The sequence below is a fragment of the Alnus glutinosa genome, chromosome 8 (assembly GCF_958979055.1).
Source record: "Alnus glutinosa chromosome 8, dhAlnGlut1.1, whole genome shotgun sequence".
Taxonomy (NCBI): Eukaryota; Viridiplantae; Streptophyta; class Magnoliopsida; order Fagales; family Betulaceae; genus Alnus; species Alnus glutinosa.
Window position 1 is genome coordinate 28,186,504 of NC_084893.1, and position 19,983 is coordinate 28,206,486.

The 19,983-nt window shown below is 36.4% G+C and overlaps 1 long non-coding RNA gene across 1 annotated transcript; it reads right to left on the reverse strand.

The window, feature by feature from the left end:
• Positions 1-14,165: 14,165 nt before the first annotated feature.
• Positions 14,166-18,128, reverse strand: LOC133875794 (uncharacterized). The gene is made up of 2 exons (XR_009901490.1): positions 17,468-18,128; positions 14,166-15,862 (listed from the first exon to the last, which is right to left on the reverse strand). It is a non-coding gene; the product is annotated as an uncharacterized LOC133875794 (long non-coding RNA).
• Positions 18,129-19,983: the final 1,855 nt, after the last annotated feature.

Below are 19,983 nucleotides of genomic sequence, written 5' to 3' on the forward strand. Positions count from 1 at the left end.
AATCGATCGATCGAATCATCAGTCGAAGAAAAATCGATCATGTGAGTTGCGATCGATCAAGATAGGGCAACCACGAAATTGATCGACTTCAAAGCGATCTAGCGAATCGGGATATTTTCGAAACAATCTGGAAAAATGTTGAGATGTCACTCTTCCTTGATATTTTAAATATCTTAGATATTTTAAATATCTTAGATATTTTTAGATATTTTTTAGATATTTTCAAAACATTTTAGATATTTCCAAAACATCTCTTATCTTATCTCTTTCTTAGATATTTGTAAACTCTCTTTTCTATAAATAGGAGGTTGTAGAAAGAGTTATTTTCATGCTTCTTTTGGGGGTTTCGAATTTTATCATATGTATCTTAGTTAATTTTAGTGATTTTCATTTCATTTTGTAATCCAAATTTTCATAGATTAACATAGTGTTCCTAGTTTATTTAAATCTTGCTTTCTTTACTGTTTCCCCTTAATTTCATGCTTAGATTAGTTTACTTCATGTCTAGCTAAATCCTTTCTTAGGGTTTTGATCAAATCTTTTCCAAAAGTCATGGAGTGTTCTTGATGTTCTTGAGTTTTTCTTGTTATGTTTGATGATTGTGTAAGGCTTGAGGATTTCAAAACTCATGCTAAAAAGTTTTGTCTTCAATATTCTAATCTAATTATTCATAAAACAGAGTTATGCTTGTCTATGAGTTTTCTTGATTTCTTGAATAAAACCAATGTTCTTGAAAGAGAACGATGTCTTTTGCAATGGTTCTATTTGACATAATGTGTGTTTACCTATTAGAGTCACCTTATAGGTTATGCTAGGGGGCACCGGTCATTTCACACCTTTGGTAGTCTAAAACGTTTTTCAATTGTAGTGCAAACTTTTATATGGAATAGATCGGTGTGAAACTAAGATACCTTATCATTGTGGCCTAACTAGGGTATTTATGTATTGTGTATGCTTATTAGGATGTTTTATAGAGTAGTAAGGTAGGAAGCATCAATCCCCCACACATTTGGTAGTATAATTGCTTTTTCATTGTAGTTTATATCTTTACGTGGTAAGTGTTTGATGTGAAACTAGGTACTTTATCATTGCGTCCTAGCTAAAGTATTTTCATGTTAAGGTCGTCGTAATGATTGACGCCCATTACACGCTCATATCATGCACGTTAGGAAGATCCATATAGATTTTAAGCATTCCATTGGTTGATGATTTGATAAAATCATTACCTTGAGTTTTCTTTTATGTTTGTTTTTATTTTCCCTTTTTCTTTACTTTACTCGTTGTAGCTTCAATTCTACAACTTTACTTTTCTTTTTTCTTTTTTTCATTTGCAAATTTAAGTTAAATACGTTCTTTAAGTATCCCGATACGCAAAACAACCCCTAAATCCTTGTGGTTCGATAACCCGTAATATAATACAATTGATTCGTACTATTGTGAGTGGTAAATTTAAAATCCATGTATCGTGTCGTTGAGACACGTACCACATACATATGATATTCCTTTGGATGTAGGTATTCCGGTCGTAGTTGATGGTGTTATAGAAGTATACTTGAGATATTATGACTGAAGCTAGCCGTGACGGTTGTAATCGTCGGACCATGGGATGTTTACTATTTTATAAGTTTGTTTATGGCTTGTGCCGCTTGTGTCACTTGTTGTTGTATAAAGTCATTTATGTTATGTATTTAATTTGAGGAAAGATTTAATCATATAGTTATTTAATGGCTCTTTGTTGTAATTATTTGTGATAGATGTATAAGATGTGATTTTCGCTATTAGGTTTATGTTTTCCGCTGCATAATAAATAGATGTTATACTCTGATTTGCCAGTTACATATTATGAGGTATATACCATATGTTGGCTTTGCGACATATCGCCGTGTTACTATGAAGATCCGTTTATATTTTAAAGGATTAATGTTTATGAAATATTTTTGTATTTTTTTTTTTTAAAAAAGGGCCATCACACTCTCTTGCGATGGTTCTGTCCATAATCCTTTGCCCCTGTTTTCTAATATGTTGTCTAAGCATGAAGACCAAGGGAAGTGCTTCAGTCCGAAGGTGCATAAAAAAGGTGTTAGAGAAGTTAATGGTCTCTTTTGCTTTGTCAATTATAATGCTCACAGCGGCAGTGTCTCTCGTGGTAGGAATAAGAGGAGGGCTCTCAATGGTTCCTCATGAACCCCAGATTGATCTCTTGGACTGTTAGAGGGTTGAATCAAAGAAGCAAGCAGTTGAAAATCAGGAACCTCCTCAGGCAGTGGAAGATTGACATATATTGTTTGCTTTAAACCAAATTAGAACGTATCTCTAACAGTATCGTGAAAAGGCTGTGGGGTTGTCAGTTTGCTGATTGGTGCTTTCTTCCTTCAAGCAGGGCTTCCGGCGGTATCCTGTTGATGTGGGATAGGAGGGTTGTGGAAAAATTTGAGGTGCCGGTGGGGGATCACGTCGTGGCTTGTAGCTTTAGAAATTGTGCAAATAACTTCTCTTGGGCTTTTGCTGGGGTTTATGGCCTTAACCATGATCCTCTCCGTAGGAATTTATGGGATGAATTGGTTGGTTTGCTCAGTTTACGGGATCTCCCTTGGTGCATTAGTGGTGACTTCAATGTAATCTGCCTCCCCTGTGAGCGTTCAAGAGCCGCTCGCAGCATGGCCCTCATGGACTTTATCTTAGAGCATGGCCTCATGGACCTTCCCCTTGTAGGAGGGTCGTTCACATGATCCAATTTCTACTATCGGTCTAGGATTGACAGATTTCTAGTCCCTCCGTTTGGGGAAGCTAAATATCCTGGTCTCTTCCAGAAAAAGGTTCCCCGCTTGTGCTCTGATCACTTCCCCATCCTCTTCAATTGCGGTGGTATTCATATGGGAGAGTGAGGCTTTGGTGGGAGTCTTACTCCTTCCAAGGCTCCCCTAGCTTTGTTTTTGCTCAAAAATTGAAGGCACTAAAGGTTGATCTCAAATCTTGGAACGAACAAGTGTTTGAAAACGTGGAATCCCTTAAACTAGCTCGTCTTGAAGAATTGTGTGCGCTTGACAGACTTGAGGAAGAGAGAGGCTTAGAATCCGAAGAACTTTTGAGGAAAAACTCGATTGCTAGTGATCTGGAAAGAATTATTCTCCAAGAAGAAATTAGCAGGAGACAAAAATCCTGGGTCCTTTGGCTAAAAGCGGCCGACAAATGCACTAAGTTCTTTCATCAGATTGCTAACTCGAACAGAAGATCCAACTCCACAGAATCCTTGTTTGTTAATGGCTCAATCATTTCTATAAGTCTCTTTTCTCTGAGCAATACAATTGGATGGCATTGCTTTCAACTCTTTATCCTTGGAGGAAGCCGCTCAGTTGAAGATTCCTTTAGAGGAAAAGGATGTCCTAGAGGTGGTGAAATCTATGAACCGAGACAAGGCTCCTGGCCCTAATGACTTTCCCTTAGCTTTTTTCCAAGACTGATAGGATGTGATCAAATCAGATATCATTAGGCTCTTCCTAGATTTTCATGCTCATAACAAATTTGTGAAAAACCTCAATGCCTCTTTCATTGCTTCAATCACCAAATCCCCTAGGGCAACCGATCTCGTAAACTTTCAGCCTATCAGCCTGGTGAGTGGTATTTATAAGATCATTGCTAAAGTTCTCACTAATAGAATGAGCCGTGTTTTGGAGAAGATTATTTCAGAGCCTTAGAATGCTTTTGTCAAAGGTAAACATATTTTGGACTTGGTCCTCATAGCCAGTGAATGCTTGGATAGCCGTATCAAGTCTGGTATCTCAGGGGTTCTTTGCAAACTAGATATTACGAAGGCTTTCGACCACATCAACTGGAAGTTCTTATTGTACATGCTAAAAAGATGAGGCTTCGGGGATAAATGGGTCTCTTGGATTTCTCATTGTATCTCTTCGGTGCGCCACTCTGTTTTGGTTAATGGTTCGCCAGCTGGCTTCTTCAATAGTTCTAGAGGGCCGAGACAGGGTGATCCTCTCGCGCCCCTCCTATTCATTGTTGTCATGGAGGCTTCGAGCAAAATGCTCTTTGGTGCTGTTGATAGTGGTCGACTCTCAAGCTTTTCGGTGGGTTCTAGGCCTCCCATGATCAACATCTCTCATTTATTGTTTGCAGATGATATATTGGTCTTCATTGAGGCTAATCCCGACCATCTTTGTTACCTACGTGTACTACTAATTTGCTTTGAAGCTATCTCTAGTTTAAAGGTCAATTTGGCTAAATCTCTTTTGGTTCCTGTTGGCAATGTGGACAATGTTGATGAGTTGGCTTCTATCTTGGGTTGCGGGACTTCCTCTCTGCCCTTGAAGTATCTTGGCATGCCCCTTGGGGCGCACCGCAAGGCTACGTCCATCTGGGATGATATTGTGGTTAAGATGGAGCGTCGTTTAACCAACTGGCAAAAGTTGTATTTGTCCAAGGGTGCTAGGGTTACCCTCATCAAGAGTACACTCTCCAACCTTCTTACGTATTTCTTGTATATTTTTCTCATTCCTATTCATTTGGCTAACCGTATTGAGAAGCTTCAAAGAGACTTTTTTTGGGGTGTGATAGGCGAAAAATTCAAATATCACTTGGTCAGATGGGATAAGGTTTGCTCTCCGATCTCTAAGGGAGGTTTAGGTTTCAGAAACTTGATGACTTTCAATCGTGCTCTTCTTGGCAAATGGCTATGGCGTTATGGGTCTAAGCGAGATACATAGTGGAGAGTCGTGGTGGATTCTAAATATTGTAGCCTAAGGGGCAATTGGTGCTCTCTTGAGCCGATAGGAGCCTTTGGGGTGGGTATGGAAAAACATTAGGAAAGGCTGTGATTCGTTCTCTCGTTTCTCTAGATCCGTCATGGTGGATGGTTCCAAGATTAGTTTTTGGCATGATTTGTGGTGTGGTGACATAGCCCTCAAAGTAGCCTTTCCAACTTTATTTGGCATTGCTCATCTTAAGGATACCATTGTTGTAGATAATCTGAAGCGGTTGGGTGACTCATTCCAGTGGAATGCGAGCTTCATCAGGGAGGCTCACGATTGGGAGGTGGATGTCTTTGCTTCTTTCTTCCAAATGCTACATTCAGTTAAAGTAAACAGAGACAATAAAGACAGTTTATGATGGGTCCCCTAAAAAAAAATGAGTTTTCAAAGTCAAGTCCTTTTTTTACTCCTTAACTAGCATTGGTGACAGACGCTTTCCTTGGAAAAGTGTTTGGCGTACTCAAACTCCTCCTAAGGCTGCTTTCTTGTGTGTACTGTGGCTCTCTGTAAGATCCTCACCTAGGACAACCTTAGGAAACAACATGTTATCCTGATCAACCGTTGCTGCATGTATAAGAAGACTGAGGAAACTGTGGATCATCTCCTTCTCCACTGCGACGTGGCTTCTGTTGTGTGGAATTCCCTCTTCAACCGTTTTGGTGTGTCTTGGGTTGTGCCTAGACGGGTTATTGAATTGCTTACATGACGGTGGTCATCTAGCAGATCAAGAAGTGTTGTTGTTTGGAAAATGACACCTATTTGTATCTTCTGGTGTCTTTGGTGGGAAAGAAACAATAAGAGTTTTGAAGACTTGGAAAGAACCTTGGAAGAGATTCTTTCTTTGTTCTATCATTCTTTGTAATGTTGGACTTCGGCTTATGTCCATCCTTTGTTTATTTCTTTTTCTGACTTTCTCACTCACTTTTTTATTCATAGTTAGGTGTTTTCCTTGTATACTTCCAGTGTATTAATGGGTGTTTTATGCTTTTCTAATAAAATTGATCTCTTACCTATCCGAAAAAAAAAAAAATGGGGAGAGAGCTGCTGAGTTGCATGGGAACAAAAAGGTGAGGGAGAGAAAAGAAAGAAAGAAAAGGAAAAGAGAGATGGGCATGTAATTAGGAGAGAAAAGGGGAAAAATAAAAAGAAAAAAAAAGAAAAGAAAGAAAAGAAAGAGGAAGAGAGAGGAAGTGGGTGGGACACGTGTCAGTGTGTGAGTGGTTGAGGAGAAAATGTTTTTTCTCCTAGCTAACCACTGGTTGCCATGTGGCAATGTAGGATTACATTTTTATTTTAAGCCCCCACTTTTATTAAATTACTGCAGGACTCCACATATTAAAAATCTTATCATTTAATAATTAACATTTGATCACATAATTAGTTTAACTGCACTTTAACAATACAATTAATTATTTATTCTATTAGGACCAATTATTATTATTATTATTCTAATTTTACTATTTTATTTTAGACTAATTTTATTTTCTTAACATAAATACTATCACCTAAAATATAATTATTAGTCCCATTATTTAATAAAATACAATTTATTAAATGCTAAATTCCTATTAATTTTTCTTGGTCTTTACACGAACTACCTAGGATCATGCCATGTCATCTCGGTCATAAACCGCATCTAGGTCCAGGTCATCTCGGTCACAAGCCACCTCGGGTTCCGGATCATCTCGGTCACTAGCCACCTCGGGAACTAGGGCACCTCGGTCATAAACCATCTCAAGATAGATCACACCACGTCTTCCAAAACAACCCCACGATCCCGAAAATCTCGAAACCCCAGAAGACTCCAAGAGATCACGGATAATTCGCCCCCAGATGCGCAGTAGAGATAGCACCACGAAGCCCCGACATTCGGCTTATCTAAATCCACATTGCCACTAACTGAAGACTCCCGGGAATTCAAGACAAGCAGAACCCTAAACCCACGTCACCACTAATTGGAGATTCCCGAGAATTCAGGGCACTCAGGGAATTTCAACCGTTACCAAAATCCCTATAAATACAAGGTATTCACAGGTATGAACCATAGGCATTTTTTCTTACTAATTAAATTACTTAAAGGAATTCTCCTTCAAATCCAGTGCTGACTTAGGCATCAGAGTGAGATTATCAGCATCTCCCGAAGCAGTGTTTATTTTTTCAGATTTCGAAAGAAAAGAAGAGGATTAAATGAATCATCAAGTGACACGTCAATAATCAAAAAACTGTACCAACAATCATCTTAGAGCACTAGTAGCAGTTACCCTATATTGGTTACCTTTCTTATATTTAGGGAAAATTTCATGAAAAACATCAAAAAACCTCCCACAGCAGATGCCCTATATTTAGATGATGGGGTTGAGAATGAATTGTGATTCCCTATGTATACATGTCTACTATTCATTTCATATGTATTATTTTAATATAAAAGAAGTATAATTAATTGATATAGGAAAGAGAGAAAAAGTAGGAAAGAGAGAAAAAGAATAAAATAAGAGTAAAAAAATAATATTTAATTGATATAGGGAAAAGTAAGAGAATCTATTATGAGGTATTTTTTTTTATAGGGAAGCAAAAAGTAGTTTTGCTCCCTAAATATAGGAAAAATGGTTGGAAATCTGCTGCTAGTGCTCTTATACTTCTCTTCTCCTTTCATTTTTAGTTTTTCATAATTACAAGTTGTATTTTAGGGTCCTTTTTTGGGTGGTTCAAACGCTTTTATTATATGATGATCGAACACATGCCCTTCTCCAATAGATCTAAAAAAGGAAAAGGAAAAAGAATTGAATATTAATAATTTTTCTAACGGTTGTTAAAATTCACTACTATTTTGCACTCTGCTATAAAAAGAATTGTAATCCTTGAACTGTTTATGGTGTAGTGACCAAGTTCAATTAAAACTAATATCATCAATGAAATTGGAAAAGGCTGTAAATGCAAACACAAGTGTTTTTTTTTTTTTTGTGAAGTAAAAAATAACTACTAAGTAATTATAATCGCAAGTAACCGTGAAAAAAGAAGGAAGAGAGAGAGAGAGAGAGAGAGAGAGAGAGAGAGAGAGATATGCCCAAAAGAAATATTAAAAAAAAGATGCATTTGTAAATAGTGTAACTCCAAATAAATCCAAGACAAATCTATTTTGCATTATTAGTAGATAATAGGATAAAATGTTTTTTCATGAATTTTTTTTTTTTTTTAGCTATTCTTGCTAAAAGTGAGAGATACATAATTTATTGAGAATGCTCTAAGCATGACAACATTGCCAAACATGATCGTCTATCCTCTACACTTTCTTAAACACAGAGGAAAGCTATGTTAACAAATAACACATATCTCGTTACCATCTGCATGGGTGATATATTATCAAGTAGTGGATCCAAACAATGTTAACTCACAATTGTATATATGGTGCAGGGCCGGCTCAAAGCCTAGGCGAGTTAGGCACTCGCCTAGGGCCCCCGATTTGATAAGGCCCAAAAAAGAATTCTAGGCCCAAAATTATTTTAGTAAGGTCTAAAAAAAAATTCATAAAACTTAAGGCCTCTATATAAGTAATTTAAAAAAGGACTTAGTTTAATAAGGCCCCAATATAATAAGCCCATGGTAACTTATCAAATAAAAACTTAATAGAAAATGACTAGTTTATTCAAAAGATTTAGATAGAATATTTTGTTTTTGTTTACAAGTTGTTTAATTCAAAACCTAATAGAATGCAACTAGATAATGAAGGAACTAATGACTTGAAAATTCTTAGCGCTAAATTTAAAAGTCGTGAAATCTTAGTGTTTAATTAATATAATAATAATATTAATATATATATTTTTTTTACTTAATTTTTTTTTTAAGGTTCCATTTTAAAGTTTCGCCTAACGCCCTAAATGCATTGAGCCGGCCTGATATGGTGTTCTTGAATATCCTGCTTTGGGTTTAGGTTTCGACCAGGCTGCAGTTCCTCATGAGCTTTCCTATAACTCTATAAGAAAATGCGGACCGCACTGTAGCCTTTTCCACCGTCTAAAGAGCCGTGTTGTTTCGAAGTCAATTCGTAAAGTCAACCCCCCACATTTTTTCATAAGCTAAAACGGCGGAAAACTGTCTCGCATTTTGTCGTAAGTAAATAGCAAGCAAAGGTTCCACTGTCCTCTGCCCCAGCTGTCGCCTGGCGGCAGGCACAATATTGGGCAAAAAGATGATAACACCGACAATCTTTCGAGAGCCTTTTTCAGCACCGCTTTCAACGAAGCCCGTTTTCGAGAACGTGAAACACGACGGAGAGAATTTAGAGAATTTTTTTTTAAAAAAATAAAATAAAAAAATAAATCTTTTTTGTGTGGAACCGAGATTAATTTGAACATACAGGAATTTCGAGTTTTGAGTAATTTTTTTTTTTTACTATTTTTTATTTCGTGGGTTGATTTTAAATTATTCTGCAGTTTTTAATTTTTTTCAATAAGTCATTTGAAATTTCAATGGTTTTCAATCAAATCATTGTAGGAAATTACGTATGTGTCCCTTAGACACATTTAAAGAGCCGTGTTGTTTCGAAGTCAATTCGTAAAGTCAACCCCCCACATTTTTTCATAAGCTAAAACGGCGGAAAACTGTCTCGCATTTTGTCGTAAGTAAATAGCAAGCAAAGGTTCCACTGTCCTCTGCCCCAGCTGTCGCTTGGCGGCAGGCACAATATTATATTGGGCAAAAAGATGATAACACCGACAATCTTTCGAGAGCCTTTTTCAGCACCGCTTTCAACGAAGCCCGTTTTCGAGAACGTGAAACACGACGGAGAGAATTTAGAGAATTTTTTTTTAAAAAAAAAAATAAAAAAAATAAATCTTTTTTGTGTGGAACCGAGATTAATTTGAATATACAGGAATTTCGAGTTTTGAGTAATTTTTCTTTTTTACTATTTTTTATTTCGTGGGTTGATTTTAAATTATTCCGCAGTTTTTAATTTTTTTCAATAAGTCATTTGAAATTTCAATGGTTTTCAATCAAATCATTGTAAGAAATTACATATGTGTCCCTTAGACACATTTAATTTGTTATAACGGTTAGAATTTAAATAATTATCATAACGGTAATTATTTAATATAAAGATAAAATATAATTTATTCCACATTAAGTTATATGAAATCATAACGGTTTAAAACGGTTTTTATATTAAATTTTCTGATTTATTCTCTTTGATGGGAGGAGAATAATCAGCTATTTAATTGATGACAAGGGTCCCTAATCTACCTATATAAAGAGCCATGTGTATCCATCTATTGGCACACTCATAGGCATAGGCCAGAAAAACTCTCTGAATTTTGTTTCTCAGATTTTGATGTTGCAGAAAACTTCTTCGTTTTTCATCTCGCTTGAACAAAGATGATCAAAAAAGATGATCACGCCGACAATCTTTCGAGAGCCTTTTTCAGCACCGCTTTCAACGAAGCCCGTTTTCGAGAACATGAAACACGACGGAGAGAATTTAGAGAATTTTTTTTTTTTTAAAAAAAAAAATAAATAAATCTTTTTCGTGTGGAACCGAGATTAATTTGAACATACAGGAATTTCGAGTTTTGAGTAATTTTTTCTTTTACTATTTTTTAGTAGTGTATTTTCACTTGGACGTCTTTCGTGGGTTGATTTTAAATTATTCCGCGGTTTTTAATTTTTTTCAGTAAGTCATCTGAAATTTCAATGGTTTTGAATCAAATCATTTCATAATGTTTTCATCAATTTCTTAATAAAAATCATATAAAATCCCAATTGCAAGTCTAAAAGAGAAATGCTATATTGGAGACCATGCAGTATATGACCGTGTTATGACTGGCTAAGGTGGCAAGTTCAGCTAAACCCTACCACGTCAGCTCATTAAAAATAATATATATATATATTGAAAACCAATTGAGAAGCTTCCTCTGAAAGTTCCTCTTCTTTGAGCCCACCTTTCTCCAAATCTCTCAACTTCATCTTCGTTGTCACTGTCGTCACTGTCGTGGTAATCAGCGACGAATCTACATGGGGCCAGGGGCCCTGCCCGCAAGCTCCAAAATTTTCATTCAAAATTTTTTATTTTTTTAAAAAAATAATAAATTTTACCTATAATTTTTTATTTTTTATTTTAGTTTTTTTCCCCAATTTTTTTTTTCCCCAATTTTTTTTTTTTTTTTTTTTTTTTTTTTTTTTTTTTTTTTTTTTTTTTTTTCAATTTGACACCCTATATTCACAAGGCTGGGTCTACTACCAGTGGTAATTGCTCGGTCATCCAGAAGATTGGAAACTATTTTGTTGACCAGATAATCAACCCTAGAGGGAGGGTGAATAGAGTTGATGGTAAACTTTTCTTTTAATAAAAATTATACTGAATTAAGAATTTAGAATAATATAAGATGCAGTATAATACAAAGAATATAAATGTGAGAACAATAATAAAGAGATAAGATTTGAGATTTCTCTCACAACGACAATTCTCCTTTTTGAGAAGGATACACAAATGAAGTTTTTACAACAATATCTCTCATTAGAATTCTTGTATGAATTGAACTTGAAAGGCTCAAATGAACTTGAATATATGAAAAGAAAGATTGCTTTGAGTTCTACACTTGTTTCTCACTTGATTGATTTCTAAAATGAGAGCTAAAGTTATGTATTTATAGATCTAGTAAGAATATAACCGTTGTTAGTATTTTGGCCTTATTCTGTGTTTGGACAAAATCACTTATGTGTAAAAGATGCGATAAATAAGGATTCAACTTTCAGAATGATGTCAGAAGATTCTGCCTTCGAGCCAAAAGATTTTCAAGTTCCCTGTCAGCCGTCCGGACGATCGAGCCATCCTGTTCGAACGCCATTCTGTCCACTGTTTCATCCGTCCGGACGACGTGTCATCCCGTCCGGACACCAGACAGACAAGCATCATCTTTTCGGACGACGTGCTCCTTCCGTCCGGACACTTCACTGTATCGAGAAGATTCTGTTCCAGCTTGTTTCGTCCAGAAGTTTTAGCAGCACGTCCGGATGCCTATCAGTTCTCGAACGGTTCACTGATTCTTTCCAAGTTCCAAGAAAGGGAAGATCAATTAACCGTCCGGACGATGTGGTATCCCGTTCGGACGTGTGTCTCCATAAGGCAAGAATCGCAGTTCAAATTGACTGTCCGGACGTTTGACAGCTGTGGTCTGGACGCTGGTGCATCGTGTATGGAAACTGCTGATTCGATTTCAACCGTCTGGACGTTTGCCTCTCATGGTCCGGACGCACGCAAATCAGATATGGAAATTGCGTGTTGAAGTTTATTCGTCCGGACGCTCATTCCCATTGTCTGGACGCTTCGAAGCCTGTTATGGTAATTACTTGCAGCGGACGTGCGTCCGTCCGGACGATCGAGCCATCCCGTCTAGACGATGTTCTTATACAGGAAAGATTTCTCCGCGGAAATTTTGAAAAATCCTGTCGCACAGTTGTCTGTTCGAACGACCCTGGTTCACCGTCCGAACGGCTCCCAGGCAGATTTTGTCTGATGCCCATTCTGACCCCCAGCCTATAAATAGGGGTCTCTGGGCATTTAGAGCTGCAAGAATTCGAAGTGAATTCCATTAGAAGCTCAGAGAAGTTTTCAATCCCTCTGAAGCCGTGTTTCAAGTGTGCTGCGCTATAAATTGAAGTCTATCTTAGAGGTTGGCTCTAAGGTAAGGAGTTCCATTGAAGACCCCTTTAGGTAGGTGAACCTAGTTGGGAAGCGTTCGTGTTGAGTTACACGTCAGAGATCAAGATACGACTATTGCATTGGGTATATGTGAGTGTTACTGTCTTATATTTAGCTTTGTCTTCTGAATAGTGAAATTCCTGGGTTTGGCTGCCCCGGAGTGGTTTTTCTCTTCATTGAGTTTCCACTTCGTCAACAAAAATCTATGTGTCATTTAATTTCCGCTGTGCTTTAATTTTTGTTGACACTTATGCACACACTTTAATTTTTGAAGTCATTTCAATTTTTCAACCGTTAAAGAGAATTTTGAATTTTTGCTAGTTAATTTTCAAAGTTACCACCAACTTTTCAAAGACAATAATTATTGCTAGCATATTTTTCAAAATTGAAATCAAATTTTCAAAGACAATAATTATTACTAGCATATTTTTCAAACTTGAAATCAGATTTTTAAAGACAAAATCATTACTAGTAGATTTTTCAAACTTGAAATTAAATTTCCAAAGACAGAATTATTGGTAGCAGATTTTTCAAACTCGAAATCAGATTTTCGAAGACAAAATTACTACTAGCAGATTTTTCAAACTTGAAATCAGATTTTCGAATACAAAATTGTTACAAGCATATTTTTCAAACTTGAAATCAGATTTTCAAAGATAGAATCATTATTAGCAAAATTTTCAAACTTGAAATCAATTTGTCAAAGATAATTACTAGCAAATTTATCAAACTTGAAATCAAATTTTCAAAGACAGAACTATTACTGTTTGATTTTTCAAACTTGAAATCTAAGTCCAATGCATTTTTATATTTCAAAAAATCATATATGCAATGTATGAAAGGTCCTAAGGTCATTCTAGATTAAGGAGTCTCAGGAGTTCAATCATATAGGTGCTTTACAAGAATACCCTACTAAAATAAAGATTCTTCAATCTTGAGTTCTTCGATGCTTAAGGGCTTCTTGCTTTGAATTCCAAATGTCTTTGATTCTTTTTTGTCCTTTGAGAATGTGTGCTTGAATGTTTCTTGCAACTATCATACTTGAAGTAAATATATTAGAGCAACAAGATATAATTTGTTACCATCAAAATATTTGCAACATAATTGGATTGACACCATAGGGCTAACAATTTCCTCCTTTTTGATGATGACAAATTGTGATATATATAAAAATTCTAAGCTCATTGTAGTAATAAGAATTACAGATCAAACCAGTATGTAGATCACAGAAAAGAATGTATTTTTATTACTAATCGAGCCAGTATGTAGATCACTAAAGTATATGCATTTGTATTACTAATCGAGCCAGTACATAGATCACTAAAGTAAATGCATTTTTATTTTAAGCTCATTGTAGGGAAATAAATTTTGTATATCTTATTTCTCCCCCTTTTGACATCAACAAAAAGTTAAATCAGAAACTCCCCTGTGAAGATGCTCCCCCTTTATGATGTAATATATCTAATGATAAAAGAGAGTGAAGGCTTGCTAAATGAAAACATTGAATACAAGGCGGTGTGTGACGACCCATTTTTTTTTTACAAAACATTTCATATACATTAATCTCTTAAAATACAAATGGATCTTCACAGTGGCACGACGATTTGTCGCAAAGCCAACATGTGATACATATCCCATAATATGTACTTGGTAAATCAGAGTATGACAACTATCTAACTATGTAGCGGAAAACATAAATCTAATAGCGGAAATCACATCTTAAATATCTATTATAAATTAATAATAGGAGCCATTTAACATCTATGTGTTTAAGTCTTTCCTCAATATAAATACATAACAGAAATGGCTTTACACAATAACGAGTGACACATGCGTCACAAGCCATAACAAAACCTATAAAACTGAGGACGCCCATGGTCCTGCAATTACGACCGTCGCTGTGAGCTCTGGTCATAATATCCCAAATGCACGTCTATGACCCCATCAACTACGACCCGAGTACCTGGAGCCAAGAGACATCATCTATACGGTTGTGGGGGTTTGCCACATCCGTATAGTTGAAATGATGAGTTCACCACCTCAGTACATAATACCGAGACCTCAGTGATATTAAATTAACTGAGTTTTCCAAATGAACCAACTTTTCTTTTTAGTCTCGCGTACACTATAACAGCTACCAAAGTATAAAATTTTGTTTGAAAACCCCCATAGCTGATATAGCAAACACCGACTATTAGAAAACATTTAAAACATACTATGTAGTTGGACCCATACGTAGAAGTTCCATTGGCTTGGAAGCAACCATATATAAACCCACCTACAATAATACTTTTATGTTGGTAGCTCAAATGCACATAGGCCTAACGATATTAACTATGATAACAATGTGCCTCAGGGCATTACAACTTCATGCCGAGCACATAGTTGTCCATGCGGTTACTAGAGTAAGACTCTGATATCCAAGCACTTCCTATTGATGTGCCACGACAATCCATCTACCTACTCCCAAGCCACACCGATATCGCAACCAATAGCGTCAAAACCAAGTACACGAAGCTTAAAACATGCCATCTCGCTCATCAGTACAAGCTTACTATCATTTTCTGAACATGGTTAACACAGAATCCTAGGGCATTACAACTTCATGTCGAGCACGTAGTTGTCCATGCGGTTACTAGAGTAAAACTCGGGTATCCAAGCACTTCCTACTGACGTGCCACGACAATTCATCTACCTACTCCTAGGACGCTGTATTACTCATACCGAACCATGACAATATTCTTGTTCGTCCAAGCTAAATGTTCTAAAATTATGCAACTAGACGATAACAATATACATAAGCTCTTTTGCCATTAAAACTCTTAGGCATACTAATACGTCTAGCATAAAAACTACAATATTCTATATCAAGAAAACATTATACAATTTAACAATGATATGCATGCTCATGATTGTCCTTCCATTCCTTTTGTCAATCCTTTCATTCCTTGTGCTTTGTCCTTTCATTCTTTATACTTTGTCCTTTCATTCCTTTTATGCTCATGCTTTATGCTTTACAATTCAAACTCTATTCTCCTATTCTTTACAAATCATGCTTTCTTCAAATACAATAAACCAATTAACATGTAATTTTATCATTTTACTTTGCATAATTTAAATCTCAACTGCAGCTCCATTCAAATACTTTAAAAACAATTCTACACATTTCATCCATACATCATATCATAACATCATTGATATTATTTGAACATAATTGAAACTACTCAAATCAACCAAAACAGATAATCAACATACAGTTGGTTCGAATTTATAAAACACATATATTTTGCTATTCTAGCAAACATAAAAATATAGTTTTTCAGTGAGTAAAATATCACCTGGCTGCATTGAACTCACGACTCCAACTCTACATTGAAGAACCCATTGAAGGTTCAATTACTACACGACCCTGCAAATACTTATAACATTAGACAACGCTATAGAACTCTATTCTCTATGACTCATAGACTACCGGCGTGCTTACCCGTCGCGTTGCCCACTTCTAAGTCTAGTTAGGTATCCTTAACTATTATTAGGTTAATATTGATTGTAGATTAATATTATATCGCTTATCACCTTTAAGACACTTACTATTTTATTCGCCTATTTATTATTATTACATCCCATTGTTATTACTAATCCATTATTGGCTTGTTATTTTTATTTACTAAGTTCACATTATTTACACTTAAGCCTAATCCATTAATGCACATAAATATCATGTGTACATGGATAGGTAGATTAGGTACTAAGTGGTTACCTAATGGATTTATACCACATATGTGTTTCTGTACGCTTACTAGCTTAGTTTTACAACTTAGGATTATTTAAATAATCTATAGCTCATAGGCATGACCAACTATGCTACAAGCCAACCCAATCCTCATAGATAATCTCTTACTCAATCAAAGCCCCAAAACATACTTAAAACACTCAAATAACACATAGTAGTGAACCTAACTATAGTCCAATAAGTACTTTGAAATTCTCCTTTGCAACTAAAATCAACTCATTTCTTAAATGGAAATGCCCACATTTCTTTCACTATAACATCATAACAATAATCACCAATAATCCCTCAACAATCTACATTCTCCAACACCACAGTTAACCCACTTGGCCAAGATGACATATCACCCCAAATTTACACTTTAACTTCAACATTGCACATCAACTCCTCATTAGCTTTCCACACCACGAAATCATCCAACCAAAAGCACATCCAACACCCAAATCAAAACTCAATATCATCAAAACATAAAATCCACCTCAAATTTGGATTTCCATCAAAACACTATGGAAACTTAATAAAGACCAACGACTAAGTTTAAAACATTAAACACAATCTAACATCATCAAAAACTGAAACCCCCAAGAGAAGAATACCATTTTCCTAAGCCATTCATCCAAAAATAATGTCAATCCAAATCAGCCCATCCTTCACCAAAGCTACACAAATCCACAATAAAATCACCAATTAATGAAATCACTCATTATCCACAATCATCCCCATCAATAATGATTCAAAAATATAACTCCAAACAATAACTCCATATTACCTAAATAGGGAATCCACAGCAAAATTACATACCTATATTCAACCATTTTCCCCAAAGAGGATTCAATAGTCATTAGCTTCTTTCCAAACAACATTCGGCCAAGCCCACTACAACAAACCACAAATCAGCCCTATTCACCACCAAATTCCATCATTAAGGCTCAAGAAACATCCTTAAATCAACCCACTCCATAACCATCAACATAAAACATTCAATAAGAATCACCAACAATCCTATGCATTATCATATGACCCATCACATAACCATAGCCATGTATAACTAAAATCATACAACCGGGACAACCTAAAACACCCAATATCATCAAATTCTAATTCGGCCAAGCACTACTACACACGGCCAATCACAACACCACATGGCCAAAATTCAATACACAACCAAACATCAAAGGCCCAGAATTTATCAATCTAAAATACTTTAAAATTACAAGAAATTACCTTTGAAAATTTCTGTTTGAAGTTTAAGAAAAACCACCGGAAGTGCCCCTGATTCAACCAGATTTCATGCCCTCTGACGATGCGCCGGTGCCCTTTGCTTCGACTCGCTGCTGAATTGCCGGAATATCGGGCCTCCGGTCACCAATTTCTCTCCCATGCCACACGGGTCACGGTCTCGGCTTCCCCCGGACTTCAAATCGTCTCTCTCTCAGTGCTTCCCTCTGACCGTTTCTCACGATCTCTCTCTGCTCTGGGTGTGATCGAAGAGGAAGTGCGAAAAGGGGAGGGAGCTGCTGGGTTGCTGGGATTGTGAGGGAAAGAGAGAAAGAAAAGAGAAGAAGAGAAGGGAAAGAGGGCTGATGCGTGTGATAGGAAGAAGAGAAGGAAAAATGGAGGGATTCAGGTGCTTCATCACGGTTGGAACTGAGAGGAAGGGAGGAAGAAAAAGAAGAAAAAGGAATCGGGCTGGGTGCGGGGAAAGAGAGAAAAGGGAGAAGAAAGAAAAGGAAAAGAGAAGAAGAGAGAGGGGGCGTGCGGTGCAGTGCAGAGAAAATGGAGAAAGGAAACGGGAAGAGGGTTGTGTGCGGGTGCTGCATGAAGGAGAGAAGGGAAGAGGGAGAAGGGAAGGGAAGTCGGGTGTGCCGCGAGGAACAGGGGCACGTGTTGCTGGAGAAGAAGAAGAAAAGAGGAGGAAGAAGGAAAAGAAAAGGAAGAAGGAGAGGGGTGCTCGGGTGAGAAAGAAAGAAAGGAAAAGAGAAGGGAAAAGGAAAAGAGATAAGATGGAGTGTGACGTGTGTGGCTGAAAAAGTGAGGGAGAGGATAAGGTTATCTTCTCCCATCCAACCACAGGTTGACAAGTGGCAGTGGGTGAGATTTCCTTTTTATTTCAATGCTCCATCTTTTATAAATTACAGCAGAATCCTACAATTTTATAATCCAATCTTTTAACAATTAATATTTAACCCGCATTTATTTAAACAACACTTTACCAAAATGATTAATTATTTATTTAACTTATGACTATTGTACAAATTCCATTATTTCATCTTAAACTAATTTTATTTCACAACATAACTAGTCACTTGAAATCTAATTATTGACTCCATCGAATTAATAAATGTAATTTATTAATTGTTAAATGCCCATTTATTTTATTGGTCTTTACACGGTGAGACAAGCAAATATGAAAGGTTATGAGTGAGACACCCATATTAGTTGTGCTCTCTTTCTTCTGTCACAGATTATCATCACTAGATTAGGAATAGATGAGAGAAAAATCCATAATGATAAGCAGGAAGCAAAAGATGTTTCATCTCATAAGCATGATCAAGAATAATCTTCCTTTTGGATGACATGATTAAGAATACTCTTGCTTCTATTGTTTGTGAATCAGATTGTGATGCTGCATTTTTCTTGCCTTCAAAAATTAGACTTGAAGTGGTGATGCTACATCTTTCTTCTCAAGAAGTGATCATCGGTTCAAACCAAAAAAATATGGCTTTCAGAGTATGAAGGATCGAAAAACTGAATAGTGTGCTTTCCAAGGGATAAGAGAAGTGAATATATAGATGCAATTTGAGAGGGAACAAGTGCGAGTGATGCTGACTATGAGTCACATTTTCTCCATGCCTTTCTCAAAATGCTCATCCATAAGTGAAAGATGAGATAGGTGAGGTGATAAATTCGGGAAAAGATATTGAGTGAATTCGGAATTCGAGAAGGGTAAAAGGTGAAAGGTGAAAGTTGAAAAAGAGAGAGAACTCGCAATTCGAGGACAGTTTGTCAGTGGTAGATGCGACTGTGCTCAGAATGACAAGTTTTAGGCTATTTCTTGTCCAGGAAAATTTATCTTTCCTTTCTCCTTCAGGTTCTCTGAAGAGCAGCTTCATTTCCTATGGTTTCCAAAAATGGCTTCTTTCTCTTCTCAAAACAATTTTGATCTGAATGCTGTGCCTGATGCACAACTAGAAATCTGGCGCCTATCGTTCCTATCTCAAAAAGGTCATCTCACAACTAATGACTTTGCGATGCTAGATGATGCAATTGCTGCATCAGTGGCTAAAGGCATCATTACTCCACGAGATGAAAAGTTATTGGCGGATAGGTCTAATGCCCAAACCATTAATGACTCCATGGCATTCAGTATTCAGGGTGCTGCTTCTATTTCAAATATGGCTCGGCATCTGCATGTTCAAGGAAATGAAATTCAAGCGCTAAGAACTCAAGTTTTGATTTTGCAACGATTGTTCATGGACTTTAGGCGAAGGAATAGAGGTCTTCAGCAAGAAAATAGAAAGCTAAAGAAAGTTGTGGATTCATATGCGAATGACCTGTGAAAGAGATATACAGAGTTAGAGAAGAACACAAATTGTCTTCAAGAACAACACGAGAGTCTCTTTCTCGAAGTTCAAAGAACTCTTAAGATTTCCCGCCCAAAAGCTTAAACAAAGTATTTTATTCAGCATAGAAATTTATTTATAAAAACAAATAAATAATTGAAGTATTATGTAATATAT